At 33.8% G+C, this 13,236-nt stretch overlaps 2 pseudogenes; both read right to left on the bottom strand.

Moving 5' to 3' along the window:
- Positions 1-8,058: 8,058 nt before the first annotated feature.
- On the bottom strand, positions 8,059-8,700 carry LOC149232346 (subtilisin-like protease SBT2.6 pseudogene; annotated as a pseudogene).
- Positions 8,701-8,805: 105 nt separating this feature from the next.
- LOC149232345 (uncharacterized) lies at positions 8,806-9,952 on the bottom strand (annotated as a pseudogene).
- Between the last annotated feature and the right edge of the window lie 3,284 nt (positions 9,953-13,236).

Genomic DNA, 13,236 nt, shown 5'->3' with positions numbered 1-13,236 from the left:
ATTTCATATTTTGGTGAGGGTCGAAAAATGTCACCATAAGTTCATTGGTGATGGACAAAAGAGCCTTCGTCACCAAAAAATGATTATCGTCATTCCATATGGATATCAAGTCACAATGGAATCAAACCGCCAACCTCCTGCTTGTAAAGTAGGTGCTCTTGAATTGACTAGCACCCTTTAAAGATTTATACTTTAAAAATTAGACCTTGAAACTTCATAAATTGTAAATTCTATAACTTTTAATAAATTAAAGTCTCAACAATATTTTACTAAACAAGCAAAGTAGCATCGAAGTTGCAGGTCCCTACCTAATGGTTATGGAAGTTATGAAAAGTGGGTGGAGGGAAAAATAGTTAATGTATAATAGAATCAATATGTTTAGTTGAATACTCAATTAGAAGTGTAACTTTGAAGACATTTATAACCTATAAATGACCTATAACTAGGAAATGCACCAAATATTGCAAAGGAAATTTCATAAGTGGATAGCATATGGAAGAAGAGCATTGTTGAATATAGATGAAATATGTTATAGGTTGAGTGAGAAAAAAATATCAATGTTGTTGTTTTTGGGTTCTTATATATATAAATGATATCTAAACATTTGTGCAAATGTAACACAGATCTCCGGAAACCATGAACGACATAGGATAAAAAAAATTATATATATAATTTGGAATCTCACAAGTCCACACTCAAAACATACCAGCAACCAACAAATAAATAAAATTGACTTGGACAAAAAGCAATATCTTCACCTTCATTCATGAGTTGCTTCTGTTTATTTGAATTTGACTTGTGACATTATTTAGCTGACAAGGAATCAAAATCATCACTAATGTTAAATTCATCCAACATGGACTTTGGAGATCCCACATACATCTGTGTTTTTGTTGCCATGCTTGAAAACCATGAAGATCCTTGTCGATAGTAGAATGAGATGTGTGTCTGCTGCTCAAGAACACATTCCTTATTAATCATTGTTACCTGACAGAAACCAAAGAGACAACACAATCTCAATGTACACAAAATCCCCTACCGAAATATAATCATAACTTAGCTAAGAAGCTAAAGGATGTTCTTAATTAATAAACTTTGTATTTGGAAATTCTATTTATTTAGATTTTAAAAAGACTACGTTGTACAACACTTCTGTCTATTTATCCAGGCAATTATATCATAGCATATGTCATGTAGTAGCAACTACAGTACCTAAAGTAAAAAGACAAATTTTCTCAAGAAAATAGATTTAGAAAAGAGCTTTGAAAACTATATGTTGGTCATCAAAGCTTTAATTAGTTTAACAAAAAACTAGTTGGAGTTAAAAATCAAAATCATTCATAGGAAATGAACAGACAATGTCCAAAGTCGTTATTCATACAAATAAAGCTAGAGTCAGTATTGCCATTGCAGATAACTGAAATTTGGGCAGTGGTCTAACAGTTAGAGCTTATTTGCAGGGGCGACTCATCAATACCATCATTTTTTTCCACGGTCTGTTGTGTCTCTAGATCCAAATCAGATAGCTTGCTATTCTTAATTTCTACCTTTCAAGTACTGATTTCTGGATCACCCTTTAAAACACAATTATGCCACTCAATTTGATTTTGTTTTGTCAAGAGAATTGGCAAGACCTTCCAATCCTCACAACAATCAATAACCATTCACCAATAATATAAATAATAAGATACACAACAAAGGACAAAGATGCGCTTGTTGTATACCTATGTTCTAAGACTCCACTGGCCTTACTGGTGCAAAGAGCTCACCCTAAAAAAATAAAATCCACATGGAATTTAATTATTTTTTTAAAATCAAGCTCCAAGTAAACCAATCAAAATATGAACATCCTTTTAATCAATAAAATCTCGGACTTAAAATAAAAGGGTCCTAGAATTGAATGTTATATCAACCATGTTAGGTAACCAACATCAGATGAGAGATACAAGCCATGCATATTGGATTAGTGAAATAATTTATCTGATAAAGCTCAAAATCAAACAAGTGACTTACAACTAAGCAATGCAACTAAATGACTTACAACTAAGACATGAGGTTGCCCTTTCAACCCTGTCATTAAATAACTTTTATTTATGTCACAGACCATTAAACTTTTTATAATACCAGGTGGAAGTGTTATCGTAACATTAACCTTTGATAGAGTCTGTGTCCACAACTAATTCTCAAGATTCGCTCCATTACTAGCATTTGGGGCTAGATAAGAGACATGCAAAAATGATCAACATGAAAATGAAATCTACATCCTTATAAAAAAAATGGGAGGAAAAAAAATCCACAAATTGAAACAGACTGTAGAATAACTCATTCCTGCAACATGATTATCTTGTCATGAACAACAAAAAAGAAATCAAGAGAAATGTATTTTTTGGCACATTTTGACAATCATTTCCTTTTGCATATTCTATAAGCAATTGATGAAAAAAGTAAGATAAAGCTTGTTAACATCAGGATTATAGTAAAACATAAAGGAACCGCTCCAACACATATATAATCCTAAACATAAATATCTATACATATAAGTATTTATTGAGGACATTGTATTTTGTGAAAATATGGAAGTCAAATTTTTGAAATAACACAATTTATGGTACCACTTCCTTACGAAGTCCATTCATTCGAGTATTTACGAAGTCCACTCAAGAATTTTTTCAAAGTTCAAAGTTAAAAAAATTAACATGTAGCCTAAAAAATCTCAGATTTGAAAAGGAGATAACCCAAACCTGTAGAGTATATATCTCACATTTATATATCCTAATTTTCAAACATTGAAATGACACTTTTTAGCATACTATTGTGAATTCAGCCCAAAATGCTAGAAAAAAATATTGATGGTTATTTTTGTTAAAAATGGAAACTAGGGCCAAATTCCACTTTGAACAACTCCTTTGGGGAAGATAATTGTGGCATTGAATTCCTCTTTTCGAGAGGACTACTACAAATAATAGATCCCTTGTAAGAAGAAAAAGGTTGCACTATTTGCAGATATTCAAGGGCTGGAGCAGCATGCTTCAGAAGCCCTAATCCAGAACCACAGAGATAATATCAATGGTGACCTTAATGTGGTCATAAACTAGCTCCTTAAGCCAGTGAAAGGGAGCATCATGTGAAATAAGGAAGGTCGCAGTAGAAAGGAGGTTTTTTGGATCAGTCAACTTAGAAAGGAGTGGATTGTTGTTGCCCTAACCAGACCAATCTTCTACAACAAAATGATTTGTCCTCTATGAACATACTGCCAATATTATAGGATTGAATGGATCTAAGAGAAGTGATGCCTAATCTTCATATTAGCAAGTTATTTTATATCATTGTACTCTCTCTCTCTTTCTCCGCTAAAAATTTGATGATAATAATCAGGAGATTTGATCAAGGGTTTTCCCCAATTTGGGGCTTTTCCTGGGCTTGAGCCATATTCTCGTGTCTTTCTATATTGGCTTGTCTTATTCATCTATCATTTATGTTCTTTCATCAGTTATTTTTATATAATGTCTAATGTAATTGGTAAATGAATTAATGGGAATATTGTTGAATGAAGTATCTAACCTAAGAAAATAACATGTTAGCTGAAAATTAACATGGTATCTGAGCTCAAGTGAGGACAATCCCAAGCTTGAAGAGATTGTAATCATTAAATAATTTCATTGATACCTCCAACTCTCTATGGTAAATCGAGTCAGAGTTGAAATTTGGGTTATTTATTAAGGCCTTCTTCAAGCCCTAATCAGTAAAGATGGGCACCAATCCTAAAGATATTCAACTATCACAGGAAAAAGTTGGAAGACATCAAGGTATGTTCATGTACTTTATAACAGTCCTACTCAGCAAGCTTAAGATTGTATCATCATCATAATCTTATCGAAAGATATTTTCTATGATCCTTGGAGGTATGGTCAATCCTCTACAGATATATCATTGAGGTACTATTCTCATCTCTAGAGGACTGATCAAGTGCAAGAGATATCTATCTAATATATATGGAATACTTTAGATAATAGGTAAAGGCTTGCATTCATTCTATCATTACTTTTGAAGTTGAGATTATTTCTTAAGAAGTTACACTCCTGGGCGTCGATTAAGAGTACCAAATCCTAGAACAAAACATATTTCAGAAGTGTCTCAGAATCTAAAATTTCTCCATCAAATTTTCAGCATCATCATCATGATCATTGATTATTATCAATTTTTCGGCACCTATTCTCTCTATCAGTGCCTCTGGTTTTGGAAGGATATTTTTCTTTGAAGATAAAAATTTTCTGTGATAGGGTCAAGTCACTATGATGCCTTGCTTGAAGGATCGAATCATCTGACTTGCTACAAGAATAAGGCTGAGGGATTGCGTAAGAGAAAAGTTAAAGAAGGATCATATTGATCTCAAGAGACAGATTATGGTTATGTTGGAGGTATCCATAAAATAAGGTTATTGATAATTTGAATAGAGGAAGGTTTGATTAGTCAACACTGGGCACTCGAAGGTCATTTTACATAATCTCTCGGCCTCCTTGAAGATCATTGTTGCAGTGAAATTATAGTATATTCCTGTTGGTGAAAGCTGCAGTAACTATGCAGACTTGGTTATTATTATTTGGAAGGCTCATATCTGAACCCTATGGCATATTGAACTTGCTCGTTGACTTAAGCATGATAACCTTGTCATTAACATAACTTTGGTCTCTTTGAGAGAGAATTGATTCATTATACCATCCTGCAACTTGCAAGTTGATTGGATATTACCTTTAGATCTATGTGAGCATGAAAGTTTATGTTAGTTCCAGTCTTTGCAGCCTGTCACTAGGGATCAAAATGGACTATGTCTAGTTTTCAAAGATGTTTTGCACATGAGTTTTAGTGCAAATCATATCCTAAGTATGTTCATCAGAAGCAGCTCAGAAAGAGCTTTCCAACAGTATATTGCATGCCCGAAACTGGTTCCTGGATCAGAAGATATGATCGAAATGAATGATTGATTCTTGGTTATGCATGATGCATGTTTTCTTATAATTTTACATTGTGAAAACTTCCTTCACCTTTTTCATGGTTTATAGCTGCAAATCCAGTGAACTATGGTCGATTATGTGAGCTATAATGTGTGGAAGCATTAGTTTCAATATTATTGATTTATGAAGGAGGTGATTGGCATGATATTTTGGGGTTTTGAGGTCATTTGCTGCACACAGGGACAAGTTTACTGCAAAATCAGTTTCTGAAGTAATGGACATGAGTTTTACAAAAGCGAACGAGGTTTTTGTCAATCACGTACCAATTAACAAAAAAATCCTTCCGTTTATGCAAAAGTGTTATTATGTGGGAGATATGCAGTGAGATTTGAAGCCTACATTAAAATAAAACAAATTTTGCATTTGTTTTACTGTTTTAGTCATTGTATTTTGGCGCCATTTTATAACATATGGAAAGTAATTTTGAGAAACCCAAGGATGTTTTTGTCAACCACGAGAAATATAACAAAAACCTCTTTCCATTTATTCACAAGTGCCGTGAATTGGAATATTTGACTAGATCTTTACAACCTATTTTTACAAAATTAAATATTTAATGATTTCCTGTTTTAGAGATTATTTTGTGGCACAGATTCCAAGCAACTGGAATCAAATTTCCAAAATTTTAGAGAGGTTTCTCTCAAAAATAAACTTATCTACAAAAAATGCTTTCCGTTTTGTAACAAGTGTTATGGTTCAAGAGATACGAGTTCATATTTGACCCCTATTTTCGGAATTTCAGTGCCTATTCTTAGTAGGGAATGCCAAATTTAATGTAACTGTTTCTATCTTTAGGGAGATGGTTGAGCTCGACTCCCTTAGTCCAGGGATGAGCTAATTGTATATATTTTATGAATTTCAGAGTGTAAAGGGTTCGAATTTTTCAAAGGAGGAAAGTTGCTATTGGACTGTGTAAAGCTTAAACTTTTCTGAATATTATTTTTAATGGAGCAATTTTTGCCCTTTATATTTGGGATCCATCACGGTGTTTAATGTCCAGCATGTGTTCCTTGTAAGATCACTTACATACTTTTTCTTTTCTGCTAATTCTTGTTACAACATTATCTAAGGGAAGTGTTCTAAATCTATCCATGCACGATGCTCCTTTCGCAATGATTTTGTTGTTAAATGTAGTGGTTATCTTTGTAAAATCCATCTTTTGTTAGATGCTCTATTGAGTAACCCTATGCTTCTCTTTCTTCTAAAGTTGGCACTGTAGATCCATCCACTGATTGATGCCTACAGGGCAGCGGTCTTTTTCCTCTTTTCTTCTCTCATTATACCTTTAATATGGCTGAACATTGCACGCACTTTACCCCAAGTTTTCTGGCAGAAACTAACCTCGATTCCATAGCCCAATGGTCTCTTCTCTTGCTATTTTCAACCCACAATTTTAAACCAAATCCTCGTTCTTCATAGCTAGCCTAAGATTCATTTATTTTCGCCACCCTCAGTTGCCAAAGAGAGATCCCTCTCTGGTCTGGCAAGGCTACATGCCATATCAAAAGCTTGGTCTATGATTACCTCAGAATTGCCTCTTCTCAGCCTTGAGGTTTATTCTGAGTGCTAACAGTTTAAATAAGTCATATTTGTCAAGATTATGATAGAGGTAGACTGTAGTAGCAAGACCAAGATGACTCTAGGGCAGCGTATTGAATAGACAGAGGTACGTTTGCAATTATGAATAACCGTACGAAAATTCTAGCTCTAAATATGTGTTGTTGGATTAGTATAAAGTATGTCAATGAACATGTATGCAACTAGAAGTAACATATACTTGAAGCAGACAACCTTTACAGCAACCCAATATAGATATTTTTTTTAGGCCCTCTTCTTGCTTAATATTTAGCAGTATCAAGCAGTAAGGGACATAATCAATGCACTCTATTGTGGCATACTTATGGGAATTTGTTGTCATCAGTACTTCATAGTTATGCAGTAAGGATTTGAAGTGAGACATGATTTCATCATTTAAGGAGGTTTCACTGTTATAATTCTTCTATAGAAACATTTGTTAGTAAGAGTGTTTTGCAACTGTAAAGGTACAAAAATCTACTCGGTCAAAGTATTCAAAACTGAAGGAGCACCAAAGATATGTGTGTAGTTGGGGTATCAAAATTTAGTTGTAAGATTTTCTTTGTCTAAAGATCATGATGCATTTGAAGGGTTTTGTATTAATCATTGTAAATAGGCCTACCATATACATCTCCAAATCAATTTATGGACTGGAAGTTTGCTTCATTCTTTTAAGGGTTTCATTAAGCTCATTTACATGTGGTTTCATTCTCCATCTGTAATTTAAGACAGTTTGAAATTCCTGGAAAAAGAAGGCTCAACCCTCCACTCACTATTATATGTATATCGTTCTCATGATTTCGTTATTCTGCTTCATTTGGTACCACCGTAGTATTAGCATCTCTATAGCATACGGTCTCCAAGTTTAATGAAATATCACTAAGAATTATGCCAAAAAAATTAGTAGGTATATCATATTGTTGTTTCTCTTTTTCATGTGGAAGGCATAAGAATTTTAGAAAAATAATGAAAATCTAAACTATGGATATGTTGGAACCCATCAATTTTCCTTTTCTACATATGGTAAGAGAGGAATAAAGTCCATCAGGATAGTAATTATGTGCATGTGAAATCATGATAGTCCTTGGAATGACAAGCAAGCCACTAATAGTGACTCGTGGTAACTTTAGGTGGTCATAAAAATATAATTGGAAGTTTGTATCAAAGGATTTTAACAATCATTATTTGTTGCTAATTGAGATAGTTCAAGGACCCTAATATAGAGATAAAATATTAAAAATCCTTAGTGATTGAGTATGGTTGGGGAGGATATTACTATATACTCTTAAGTGCCTGAGATAGACCAAGAAAACTGTGTATAATCATACTCAATCACTAAGGATTTTTGGTAATTCATGTGTGAACTTTAAATTAATTAGGAAAATATCCTGAGAAAATAGAAAACACATTCAATCAATTGGATTTAAAATATTTGAAAAGACAAGTACTTTTGAAAAGATTGATTTTGTGCTTACAGGGGCTTCCCCATGTGGTCAACGGTCACTATTGATGTTGTTTGTAAAGTTAACTTGATGGTAGTAGGGCTCCAATCAAGATGCTTATGCTTCACCAAAGCTCCAATGCCAGCTATATGTGGTCTCGCCATGCTTGTCCCTGATATCATGACAAATCCTTCTCCTTGATAATTGACTTCATTAGTGCCATTAGGAGACCATGCTACCCATATTAGAGACCCAGGAGCCAGACTATCTAGCTTTAAAACATTAGTGTCCTGAAAGTTGGAATCCTTGATACCTGGCCCTCTAGAAGAATAGAATGCTACCTTAGGAGTTGTACCTTGATATATAGGCTTCAACATATTTACAATGGAAGCCTTATCTCCAAACCTTGTGGTTTGACCTGATGGATCCCTTATTGTTGATCTATTATAGTAATCTACAAGAACTTGTGTTTGATCTACTTCTTTCAAAACAATTCCTAGAATTCCCACTGGAATTGGATCAAATTTAGCTCCTGGAGACGGATTCTCGAAAGCTAGAATGAACCCAACTGCACCTAAACTCTTTGCAGTTTCTAACAAACATCTTACAGATGCAGCACCATATGCAAAGTTGTATGAATATCCACAAACTAGAATGTTCCCCTGAATCATAGTCTTGTTAAAAGCTTCAGGGTTTTAGCAGTCAGATGGACTGGATATCACAGCTTAATATTTCCATTTTATGGTAGCTTAATATTTATTAGACCTAGGAATGTCTCAAAGAGATTCCCACTCTGAATCACAATTTTCAACATGCTGCCATTTATCAACATTCATATCTAATAAAGAATTACGTGTTGAGATATTGATCATATACGGATTTTGTACATATTCATTTTCATACCAATATGATGACTCTTCTTTTTCATCTTGTGGAACAACTTGTAGCTCATGAATATATTCTTCCTCAGATAAATTTGCACGATCTCGAATAAAAGATTCAATAATTGAAAAAAAAGTTTCTCTGTCTTCTTCATGCACTTTGACATTCTCTTCACAATTACTTGATTCCTCAATGAAATGCAACCCAAATTCCCTGATGATTTCATCAATCCCATTCTTATGAATTGGATGATCATTTACTTGCATTTCAGCTACTGCCAAAATATCTTCATTTTTCTGATCATCTTGATAGAGTTCAGACCCAGTTTTATTTGCTAGTGGTTTAAGCAAAGCACCTTAGGGAAGATCAATGTGTGCATTTGCTTCAAGCTGAAGATGGAGCAAGTAATTGTGTGCTTCATTTTTAAAGCTTAAGTCTTTAGGAGCAGATAGATCCTCAATATACAAACAAGGTGGTTGTTCCAAAATGTCCAAGGTTGGGAATTCAGAAGGCATTTCCTCAAGCAGAACTGGATGGTCCTTCTGCAATTTATCGAGAACTGGAAAGGAACAAATTGAATCTTTCCCACTAGAGACACAGTTCTGCGCCAGTTTGGAAGAGACCACAAATTCCACATTTAAACTGTCTAACTTTTTATGATTTGGGGAAGTGTCAAACTCTTCAGTAAAGTCGATAGATGTATCAGAAGATAAGCTTTCGCTAGAAACATAGTTCTGCTCCAATTTGGGATAGGCCTCAGATTCCACATTTAAAGCATGTAACTTTTTTGGATTTGATTTTGGCTTTTCAAACAGCTCAAAGTCTTCAACAAAGTTAGCAGATGTGTTAGAAGCTATGTTTTTTGATAACAGAGTCGGGACCTGGTGGAAGGATATCCTGAATGACTTCTTCACAAATTTTCCACACATTTGTATCAACTACAACAACTTGATTTTCAACATACTTCATTGCCTATTGTAGTAAAATAGAAGAATTTTGATCCCACCATGGTGATATATATTTAATATGTATTTTCACCATGGTGATATATATAGTTTTCAACTTTGTACCTGTGCCATAGTTATTATGTGGTTTTAAAATAGGTTTTTGCATTTGAAAACTATGCCACCATAGTATTTAGGTTTTAACATGTAGTTTATAACTCAAATTATCACCATGCACATATTAATGCACCCACATTAATTAACGTATGCACCTTTTAACTAATCAAACCCAAAAACTAAACTTTAACCTTCTTGACTGTGTTGATTTGACCACTTCCACTTGTCGAGCTACGTGAATGCCACATGGCCAGCAAGGCCCCTTTTTCACCTGTTTTCCATAACTTCAACGGGAAATTTCTCCTTCATCTGGAGGCCAAATGTGAAACCAAGGACACTTCCAGATTCAGCACAACGAGCTATTCAGCTTGGCGCTATTTATGGGAACATCTAAGACCTTTGAACTTGGAGAAAATTGAGGATCCTCCTGGATCATTGACTTAAAGAGGCTAAAATACCTTTTCTACTCCAAGTCTTGATCTTTTCATTGTGAAGTTTTAAAGACTTACAAAATGAAAAACACCAATGCTAACATCACTAGCCTCTACACCCTCAATAGTCACCAACAGAACATTGTTGGCAATATCCCCAGTGTTCTTGCTATTGAAAATTTCTTGTCTGTTGGAGTATTGAAGGTAGATAGTTTTAGCCCATACCTGATTTGGCTCAGATGATGAAGCATAACATGAAACCATTGAAATTTCTTAATTTAAATCTTCCTATAAGGCATCACAACAATAATCAAAACTAAGAAAAATCATTATTTCTAAAGAAAATATTCCTATATGTCATGAGGAAATGCAATTTGTAAGAAAAAATATTAAGGTCAGATATTGCACCTATTATCCATCTAAAATGTTTAAGGAATGGTTTCCAAATCTTGACAGAGTTAATCAATGCCTCAAGCCCATGGTGAAAAAGACAACTAGAAAAACAAAAAGAGAACCTTGTCATGGGAAACACTTATAAATTCAAGTCCATTTTCATGAAATATCCACGTGACATCAGAGAGAAGACCAACATGATCACCACTACACAATTCAAGTCTCAACCCATGTATATTGGATCAGATCAAACACTTCTTATCGCCAACCAACCATGTTCAGTTTTCAAACAATTCAAGGGAACTCACCTAAGTTGACCACAATTTATGTATTTGTATACCTATTCACGAGTCTGTGGATATTGTTGTCTATCTATGTGTGTATACCTATCTATCTATCCATATGTCTATGTTTGTGAGTATATATCCCTAAAATCTCATAATATATCCGTATTATTTCAAAATTCTTATATGAATAATGTGACATACCTTGGGGACCCTTCTCTATGGATGCCTCCAAACAATGGATTACTCATCATTGTTCTGCTTCTGAGTTCACTGGGCAACCATCTATATGTTCGATGTAATACTCCTTCACATCCAAAAAATAGAGGCATAAAGTCCAATCAGTACACTAAAAGAGAAATATGAGTAAAATAGTTAAATACTTGATAAAAATGTAGTCTCTCAAATTGGTGTGTCAAAATCTATACATGATAAGCATCAGGTCCTTCGACATCAATGGTGCCATGAAAACTAAATACTGCATGTCGGTTAAAGTGCATACAGTGTCAAACAAAAGCTTTGGCCAGTCTTTGCATTTAGTTTCCATGTTATTTGACTCCAAGAAGGCTCCATTATGGCCTTGTTAAGAATATTTTTTATTTTTTGGTATCCAACACATCTTGGAAAGCACAATCTAGAAGCATATCAAGTAGAAGAGTTGGAAAAGGATGAGGAGAATTTTGAAATTTTGATGTTGTCACATCACCTAGAGAATGCACTTTCAATTTCTTTCTTGAAATAGAAAGCATTTTATATATATAGAGTGAAAGAAAGCACTACAAATACAAAAATGAAATATAGACATAAAGATCCACATTTTCTAAAAAATAAAACATTTACAAAACATGTGTACACATATACATACATGGAAAACTAGAAATACAAGTATTGAACATGGCATAGAGGAAATGGAAATACAAATATCTAACATGGAAAATATGCCTATATTAGATACTTGTATTTCCATGTCCTCCATGTCTAATTTCCTAGTGTCATATGACTTAGCATCCATCATATTTTCTAAGGAAATTAAAAAACACGCACATTTGCATTACTACAAATAAAATGATTACATATGATAACTCATCATACCAATAAAGATACAGCCAAAAGGCCTGCTAAAAGGCATCCGACAATCACAAAAACTGATTTCAAAAGGAAATGTTAGTGGCATTAAAGAAATAAAAATAAAAGGCGTTGTCCTAATCAACGATTCACCAAATCACTTCACAAAGAAATTAATTTGATTGGGAGGATCTCTTTATCCACATCTCCATTAAAGCATCCATTGTTTATTTAAATTGAAGTGTAATATCATTATCCAAAGTTGCAAAGGGGAAAAAAGCACATGGAAACAAGCAGAGAAAAGATCTGGATTATGTAATTTACTTCAGCTTCGTCTCAGGATGAAGATAAATTTATTGGAAATAAGAAAAAAAAATGTTCAATTATGACTAAAATAAGTTAATGAAATTTATAAGTACAAGAAGTATAGTCAATTATGTTTATTTTTGGTGGTTGGACAAAATGATGGTTAATATTCCGCACCTACATTCAATTCTGACAAGTGACATATTAAGTGTATATGAAATATATTATTGTAATAACTTTGTGCGTTGTTAAATAGTCTTATGCTCTGAAGATCCTACCTTTTCTATGGGATGGAAACCACGTACTTGAATAAAGATTAAAAAATAAAATACAAGAAGCACAAATGGGAAAGCAGGAACGTGAAAGGAATCTCTTAAAAAGAAAAAATAAGAATAAAAAAGCTAGACTCGCAGGAGGGCAAAGTTCAAAATAAGAAGCATTAGTAGGAAGAATCATTATCAACCTGAAAGAGCAGTGATGCATTCATGGACCTTTTTTCGACATCGGCGGTGAAGACTAACAAGATCACGATGTGACTTAGGCAACAATTTTGTGTCCTTAATCTATCATGGGAAAGATCAAATATATTTAGTTCGGGCCTTCATGGATGAAAAAATTAGTTGAAGAAATAGAATGGAGTTGACAACAACCAAGCAGCAAAATTGAGTTCAGCAATGCAAAATCTTGCATTCGCGTGATGTACTACTGTGCAAAAGGATTTTAATGAACTGAAGCTTTAGTCGTTTATGAAATTTGAAAACGAAGGAAAGAATGAGATAACTGTA

The sequence above is a fragment of the Pinus tabuliformis genome, chromosome J (assembly GCF_031772625.1).
Source record: "Pinus tabuliformis cultivar Carrire ecotype Pingquan chromosome J, CPIR1, whole genome shotgun sequence".
Lineage (NCBI taxonomy): Eukaryota > Viridiplantae > Streptophyta > Pinopsida > Pinales > Pinaceae > Pinus > Pinus tabuliformis.
This window is presented reverse-complemented; position numbering and strand designations above follow the sequence as displayed.